General features: G+C 36.1%; 1 protein-coding gene across 1 annotated transcript in view; it reads left to right on the forward strand.

Moving 5' to 3' along the window:
* LOC107565139 (FERM and PDZ domain-containing protein 3-like) overlaps positions 1 to 9,545 on the forward strand; it is a 158,994-nt gene that overhangs the window by 73,750 nt on the left and 75,699 nt on the right. The window lies entirely within an intron of this gene.

Raw genomic sequence — 9,545 nt, forward strand, 5'->3', positions numbered from 1 at the left:
GGGGCTCAGCTAGTTGTCCTGGTCTCCGCTGACATTCAGGGCTGTCGAGGTCATCTCTAGGTGCTGATCCACCATCTGGGCTGGATACGGACTGGATCCGGGTGACTGCAGTGACCATCTGATCTGGATACAGACTGGATCTGGTGGCTACGGTGACCTCGGAATAAGAAAAAAAACAGACTAATATTAGCGTAGATGCCATTCTTCTTACGATGTAACAAGTACATCGGGTGTTATGGAAAGTGTTCCCGGTTCCGGTTGCTCTAGTTGATGCAGCCTAAAAATCCTTTAATGGATTTGAATATTAGAAGCGTATTAGTGTGTTATGTGTAAGCGAGGTTAAAGAGATGGATCTTTAATCTAAATTTAAACTGACAGAGTGTGTCTGCCTTCCGAACAATGTTAGGTAGATTATTCCAGAGTTTGGGTGCTAAATAGGAAAAGGATCTTCCGCTCGCAGTTTATTTTGATATTCTAGGTATTATCAAATTGCCATAGTTTTGAGAACGCAGTGGACATGGAGGACTATAATGCAATAAGAACTCGTTCAAATACTGAGGTGCTAAACCATTCAGGGCTTTATAAGTAATTAGCAAGATTTTAAAATCTATACAATGTTTAATAGGAAGCCAATGCAGTGTTGACAGAACCGGGCTAATATGGTCATAATTCCTGGTTTTAGTAAGAACTCTAGCTGCTGCATTTTGGACCATCTGGAGTCCAGATAGATATTACCTAGAGTAAAAACGTTTCTACTTCCAGTTGCTTACATTAAGGAGAAAAACTAATATCACAGCCAGGATTACTATCGAGAAACAATGGAGCAACGGCATGAATACAACAGCATTAATAAAGTTAACAATTGATAATACAATACTAACTAACATCATAACAGTTTTTGAAAACCAACATTTACAACAAAGCATATTATTTTGCAACATTGTTTCAGTACAGCAGTATTAGCCCACAAAATGTCATTAGTCCACCAAAAAGCATTAATCGAATTGAAATCCAGTCGCTGAATGTTTTCTGAAAGCAATTTTAGAAGTTTAATTTCTGTCATGTTGAATCAGGAGTAACTTCAGCAAGAGAAAGAGTCATTGTACTGTCTGATAGCAGGCAGAGAAGTTCCCCAGTAGAACATTTTAAAACAAAAAGGCGGCATAAAGTGACTCAATTTTGCCAACATCCTCTTCTGCTGTCTTTAGGTAGTGTCCCCTCATGCCTTATATTAAATTCTTCAGCTAAGTCATTAAGTCTACTAAAACTCCACAGAGCTGCCCACTCCACGAGTGCATTAAAAATGAGTCATGCATGTGATCGAAACCAGTGCATTAGAGCTCATGAATTTAGCATGCTTTGCTACGCAGAAGCAAGACTATTCAATCGGAACTTTACTGAGTGATACTCATGAACTCGTGCCATTTATAGCTCAGGTCAAAGCACCACATGGAACATTGATGGCTTGGTCTATGATGTCATGGTGCATTATTTCACTGCTGGAATTTCATTTTGCTAAAAATGAAGAGCTAAGAGATCCAGTAACAATCGGTATTTGGTCAGGGACATAAAAATAGTGTAATGACTGTCAAAAACTATTGGACGTCTGTCTCTAAGATGCATTTCGCCTTTTTAAATTACAACCAAATTGTTTATCATCACTGAAAGAATAAATGTTTTGGTATGAAACAACACCTCCACCATGTGATTATTATGTCCTGAAGACTATAGTCCCACTATCTTTATCATTTCAAAGGGATTTTAGATGAATGGTATGACTCTCAGAGACTAGTTTTTACCTCAAAAAACAAATGCTGGGTGTCATATTTGCCAACAGAGATGCTGTGTTCCTCCAGAGGAAAATAAAATGACTAGGAGAAATCACAATTCTCACTATTAACTAACTATTAACTACAAATTTTGCTGCAATAAACTCCTAATTGCTGCTTATTATTAATAGTAAGGTAGTTGTTCATTTCAGGTATAGGGTAGGATTAAGGGATCTAAAATATGTTCATGTATAATAAGACATTAATATGTGCTTTATAAGTAATAAACAGTCAATATGCTAGTAATACACATGTTAGTTAATAGTGAGAAATGCTCCTTAAAATAAAGTGAAACCAATTTGGGATACTACCGGAGGCAGATTTTGGGGTGATTTAACATTTTTGAAATGTTATCATGACAAACTGTTTTAGAGATTTTGTTCTTTTGCCAAAGAGAAAGAGGCTGGCAAAAAAAGTGCTTAGCAATACTAGGAAAATGCTTTTTCTGGAGATGCTGGGGAACAACTTGTAGTAGGAGGCAATGATCATGATTTTGCCAAGTAGAACGTGTTACTGGATCAACATTTTTTGCCTGTCCTGGAACAGACAAGTGTATTTTCTGCAGTTTTCCATGTTTAACCTCACAAAACTCAAAAACACGTAATTCTGTTAATTCAAACTGAAGGTGATATAGACTGAATGTCAAATAGCCAGAGCAGAACTGGCCTCTATCAAATGATCTGTATTGTGAAAAGCACTTTATAAACCTGAAGCATCAAGCTTGGCGAAATCGCAGTAACAGTCTGTAGCTGCCATGTAACCTAGATGGTCCATGGAGAATTTACTACACAGACACTAAATTCAGAGACACTCAGGGATCACTCCTCAAAATCCATCGAAGTCTATTGTTGCCCACTATGAAGAGAGAGAGTATAAAATGATCTAACTTTGTGGTTTATTCCCCCAAGAGCTTCTATCCAGCCTTCCTGAGAGAGCGAGAGTGTTTGAGTTGAGGTTTGAGGTGTGCATGCTCTCCCCAGGGTTTTGCTCAATGATCCCTAGAACATATTGCTTGCTCATTCAGCCGTAGAGCTTCTGGATCAGAGTGTTTAAAACAATATGCATAAATTAGACATGAGGGGAATACATCTTGTTAACCTCTGGACAATTTTGCTTTTTTTATTTTATTTTAATCAACATCCACTATATTTTGTCAAGTAAGGTGTGCTTAAGGTGAAATAAATTGTCTTTGTAACATAATGTAACAGATATAGAATCTTGTTGCATGTATTTAAACAGCAAAAACACATTTGGGCCACTTTCGAATGTGATCTGATACAAGCTATTTTGTATGCAAAAGATAGGCTATAGGTCTGGTCCAAAACCAATATTTGGTGTTCAGAAATGGATAGTGGACATATTGATTGTTTATATCTTTTAAATATTTACATATCTTCTAAAGGCAGCTTTAGTTTGCAAAACAAATGTCCAACCATTGGAATAGTCCAGCTGAGAATGTGTAGTCCAGTGTTGACTTTTCTCAAAGCTTTTGGAAAGTCTGGACAGCAAAAAAAAAAAAAAAAAAAACTTACTGGTGTGCACACTGTTACAAATTAATGCCACTGATATATTTGAGGATATGTCAGTGCAAGTTGCTTTGAGTTAACACAGCTCAAACATGCATTTTAGTCTGGGACTAGGCTTAAACAACAGCAGATATCACACTTAATTTTAATGCCTCCTGGTCTGCATTGAGTGACTTGTTTATTGCCAGATTACAAAAGGAAAACATACCCGGTGTTCATTTTTTAAAATTGATTTACAAGCTCCATCCTTTTTAACATTCTTTTACTTAAACTTTTAAACTAATTGACAAAAGTGATTGCTTGATTGTGATGCTTCCTCTCATTGTATTTCATTTTTAAAATATATTTCAATATGATATTACTGTAGAAATTACTGTAACAAATTGCTATCTTGTTCAGTTTTGTATTGTGTTAGGATTTGAGCTTAAAGGGGTCCTATTATGCTTTTCACTTTTTCGATTTTAGTCAGTGTGTAGTGTGTATGTTTGGGCATAAAAAAGATCTACAAAGTTACAAAACTCAAAGTCCACTCCAAAGCAAGATATTGTGTTTTTAAAAAAAATCCCTTTTCAAGAACTACAACGAATGGCTCATTTGGACTACAGCGTTGTTTTCTGGGGTTTTGTAATATCACAAAGCGGGCCATTAGAATATCATTAAAATAAATCCCGCCTATGGAAATTCGAATGGTTGGGGGGTGGGGAGGGAAGAGATTGTGGTTAGAACGCTTGGTTGAATGCATCAGACAAGACGACGATGAAGAAGAAGTGCGTTTAAGCGGTTGTTGACATCGTATCTAAAACGTAATTTAGCCCAAAAAAACTAAAAACAAACATGTCTTACAATATCCGTGCGTGCAAAGGTTCGACATGATCCTCTTGTTCAATATTCTAAATCTGGCTCAAATTGATATGGCAATATTGACACTGTCCTTAACTATACCGGAGTAGACGGAACTTGCTGCTTTGGCAAGGGGCGGGGCAGTACTGAAACACCGTCTAAGCTATTCGCCAATCACAACGCACTGCACTATAAAAAACACTGGGTTAAAAACAACCCAATTTGTGTTGGTATTAACCCAAGGGCTGGGTAAATATAGGACAGAACCCATCTTGGGTTAAATTTACCCAGCAAATTGGGTTGTTTATTTAACCCAGCATAATGTGTTGATTTAACCCAGCTAATGGGTTTATTCATTTTTACTATATTACTAGCTTATTTGTTTACTTCATACATTAAATAATGTTTACAGATTAACTTAAATCCTCTAAACCTTTCTAAAATACTCCACATATCCACTGGTTTGCATGATAACTTCCTTTATTTTCCTTTATCATTTACAGAATTGTTTATATCGTTTTTAATAGGCTATACATATTGCCTATATTTAAACTCGTTTAACAAACATTAGAAGAAAAATTCAACATTAAACAGAAGTAATTAACGCGTAATCGACCAGTCTCTGTTATTCTGTTTCCATCGTAACGGTGCTGGTTCTCGTGCCCGAGCTGGAGTCATGTTCGGCGGGGAACTGCTAATGGACCGCCGCCCGGCGTTTCACTCTAAACATGCTGTGACTCCATAACCTGCCAATAAACAAACAATAAACAGCTCTGAGGACATGTTTTAACATGCAAAGTATGATATTCTGTGTTTATGAATAAAATCATTTATTTTATGCAAAGCATCAGGCTTTTCCATCACGCGAAAAGACCGCAGACACTCGTTAAAGGTGATTCACACCACGCGCCTATATGTTGCTCTGCATAAAATTGAACGATATACAGCACCGTAACGATTTTATAGATAAAATAAAATGTACACAAACCTGTATTTTACCGAAGAATGCATCAATTCGATGGCGCTTAGAACTGCTCTCTCATGAAGAGAAGACGCAAAATCCCCGCGATAACTCAACCTCTGGGTTACCTGTGACCCAGGATCCGAGTAACACAAAAACTACCTAAACACTGGGTTGTTACGTCTGACCCAGGAGCTGCAAAACAACCCAAACACTGAGTTGTTACATTTGACTCAGGAGCTTGGTAACACAAAAACTACCCAAACACTGGGTTGTTACGTCTGACCCAGGAGCTGCAAAACAACCCAAACACTGAGTTGTTACATTTGACTCAGGAGCTTGGTAACACAAAAACTACCCAAACACTGGGTTGTTACGTCTGACCCAGGAGCTGCAAAACAACCCAAACACTGAGTTGTTACATTTGACTCAGGAGCTTGGTAACACAAAAACTACCCAAACACTGGGTTGTTACGTCTGACCCAGGAGCTGCAAAACAACCCAAACACTGAGTTGTTACATTTGACCCGGGAGCTGGGTAACACAAAAACTACCCAAACACTGAAAAAATAACCCCCAAAAAATTACCCAAACAGCTCAACCCAGCATTTTGGTTAAAAAAATAACACAGGATTTTTAAGAGTGTGGGACAGCTAACCAATCACAACACATTTTGTTTTTCGAAAGGCGGGCCTTCATCAAACCCGGAACTAATTGAGCCGTTTGTGCCAGGCTGGGGAGAAAGGTATTGTAATAATGTAAATTATGTGAAAGCCAACAACAGCACAGCTTAACCCTCCGCATATTTTTATATTCAGTTATGTTGAAAACGTTTCCATTTTATTAATTCAGTCGATCTTTTTTCACCCTGTTTTAACATGAATTTCAATGGAGACCGGAACACAAGAGCACCCAAACGGAAGTTAGAATCCATCATAGCAGCGCTCATCGGTTACTCTGGAAAAAGGTGGATAGATCAGCCATGCAATGAAACAAGCCATTCAATTAGATTTGAGCTTTAATCATGTTCCCGGAGGCACAGCTGTTTCACAAAAGATTGATGGCACTATTGCATTGAAAGCCATTTTGAAAACCAGTGTAAACACATACCCAAACGGCTCAACCCAGCATTTTGGTTAAAAAAATAACACAGGATTTTTAAGAGTGTGGGACAGCTAACCAATCACAACACATTTTGTTTTTCGAAAGGCGGGCCTTCATCAAACCCGGAACTAATTGAGCCGTTTGTGCCAGGCTGGGGAGAAAGGTATTGTAATAATGTAAATTATGTGAAAATTTTTCATTTTTCGAACCACCAAGCATGAGAGCATGTTCTAGTACACCCCCAAAACAAAATCAAGACTTTGTAAAAGAGCATAATAGGATCCCTTTTAAGTTGAACAGTTTTGAAAAGTGGATGTAAACGTGTGCAAATGCAGGCCTACATCATTTAAAATCAAGCCCAAGCTTGATTTAGAAACAATCATGGGCAGCACACCACATCTGTTTTACTTATGTTTTGCCTATGATTATGAGATCAAGCGAACTCCTGAAAGCAACTTCTTATTATTTTGCTTCTCATTCTTTTGGCAGTGCTTTCACACAATTGATTATGTACAATTGTCTGCTGTTTAATACATTATCAACTGCTTATGTCACATTGATTAAAATACGTTACACTGGTTCTCTGTTGAAGAGTCTTACCCCACAAAACATCTAGTCATTCATTCAATGCATAATTTATTAAATGCATGCTGTTTTCATAATCTGTCTAGTGTGTTTTCTATACATTTCTATTGACATGTTGGCCCCACTTTATATTACGTGACCTTACATCAAAAATTAAGTACAATGTACTTATTGTGTTCATATTGTATTGCAAAACACTTTTGCTACTATTGAGGTGGGATACGGGTAGGTTAGGGATAGGTTTGGTGGTATGGGTAGGTTTAAGGGTGGGTTAAGGTGTAAGGGATGGGTCAACAGTGTAATTATATATTTGTAATTACAGAAATTCATTACATGCAGGTATTTTTAAAATATAAGTACAATGTAAAAACATGTATGTACACAATAAGTGCATTGTACCAAATTATTAATTTAAATGTAAGTACATAGTTGTTAAGGCCACTTAATATAAAGTGGGTCCGACATGTTTGTAAATGTGACCTGATTTAATGTATTGCTTTCAGGTTAATCTTGACTAATGCAGGTGAATGTGTGAAGCATTAGATTCTTTCCACGCTGCACTGCCAAGGAAGATATCAGTTGTGATGTCCTGTGTTTACCATCAAATACACAACACAACAGAAAATGTTATTAATTGCAATCCATTGTATTTGTATGTTCGTGAAGAAGTTGTTAGGATTGTTTATCAAATGAAAATATATTCTGAGCTCATAATATAATTTAAACCTATGAAAATGTTTTTTAAAAGCACATGGCAGCATAGTTTTATCACTGTAAAGTGGCACAATGTTTTTGCACACACTTTTTGCAGCAACTTACAACATGAATTTCAATGGAGACCGGAACACAAGAGCACCCAAACGGAAGTTAGAATCCATCATAGCAGCGCTCATCGGTTACTCTGGAAAAAGGTGGATAGATCAGCCATGCAATGAAACAAGCCATTCAATTAGATTTGAGCTTTAATCATGTTCCCGGAGGCACAGCTGTTTCACAAAAGATTGATGGCACTATTGCATTGAAAGCCATTTTGAAAACCAGTGTAAACACAGAAGGAAAGTATTCCATATGTGTTAGAAACACCATTCAGAAAAAAATGCACCTTTATAGCCTATTCTTTAAACAGACTGCTATGCACTCTAACGACATGATATTCACAAAGCAGTCTGGAGTGAAATTATTTGTGCAGACATAAAGGCATTTAGGTAGATTTTGAGACGCATTATCTTGAAAAATAGAAGTAATCCACTGCATCCTTAGTGTCTCAGATTTTGGGAGAAAATGAAGACTCTTATGTTCAGGCTTACATCCAAAGACTGCTTACGAGACATTGTTGGCGTTGCAGCTGCTCGAGAGCGGAGAAAATGGAGGACAGCATACAATCAAACACAACTCGCTGAGGGCGGAAACTACTGTAATGCAGGACTGTCAGTCAGTGGCTGTGGGCGGGGCCTAAGCAAAGTGATGTCACATTGCTTTGAGAATCAAAACCGCTTGCCTAGTGAGACTGATTTAATTTAAAGGGGATTAAAAAATGAGGAGCGGGTGGATTTTTATCATTGTAGGGGGGTTGTGTTCACACACTGCCAACACACATTTGTGTCCAAACACCATGTAAAAGTGGACTTTGCATAATAGATTTAAACGCCTCTGATTGGCCATTGTGCTCAAAGAAATCAATAGATATGTCTGTGATTTGCTGCACTGCTTAACACTGCAAAAAAAAGTTGTAAACAGAAACCTTTGTGCAAACACAAATACACATCGGAGCGTTTGCCAAATCTGTTGCTTTTTTTATAAAAAAGTTTTATGTCAGTATTGCTGCTGTTTGTCAGTAAATATGTATCAGTAACAGTGGCAGGTTTGGTTGCATTTTATTTTGTGATTTGTAGAGTGTTAGGATGAGAAAGGGGAGGATTCTGAGTGAAAATAACCTACAGCATCAGGAACAAGATATGGCAGAATTCAGATTTAATGTGGTGGAGCAGAGAAAGGTATACGGTAGGAAATGAGAATTCAAACTCATTTCTTTTTATATATATATCCTATTTACTTCTACTGAGTACATACCTTTAAATATAAATCAAGAAATCAAATGATTCTTTAAAAATAATAATAATAATAATAATAATAATAATTGTTGTCAGAGTTTAATAAATAATAATCATTATTATTAATATTAATATTTAAACTCTGACACCTGCATTGTTTATTTTTATTTATTTATTTATTTATTTTATTCATTAAGTCATTTAGCAGACGCTTTTATCCAAAGCTACTTACAAATGAGGACAACAGAAGCAATCAATTGTAGCATTAAAACAACTAAAAACAGATCCATAACTAAAAGCTCAACTTTATAAATACTACTTATGCGCATTTTAAAAATAAAGAAATTAAATAAAAATGACAAATGCATACAACTAAATTTCAAAACTTAACATTTAAATGAAAAAATAAAAAATAAAGCTAAAAACAATTCAAAATATTAAAGAACAAAATATATAAGAGTATAATAATGATTCTAACATGACTAAATTTAAATTACATTTAAATAAATAAATTAAAAATTAAAAATTAACATAAAACTAAGCCAAACACCAAAAAAACAATGTACATGTTGTTTGTACGTTTGTACACATACATACATATATATATATATATATATATATATATATATATATATATATATATATATAT

Source organism: Sinocyclocheilus grahami, unplaced genomic scaffold, assembly GCF_001515645.1.
Source record: "Sinocyclocheilus grahami isolate Dianchi unplaced genomic scaffold, SAMN03320097.WGS_v1.1 scaffold983.1, whole genome shotgun sequence".
NCBI classification, from domain to species: Eukaryota; Metazoa; Chordata; class Actinopteri; order Cypriniformes; family Cyprinidae; genus Sinocyclocheilus; species Sinocyclocheilus grahami.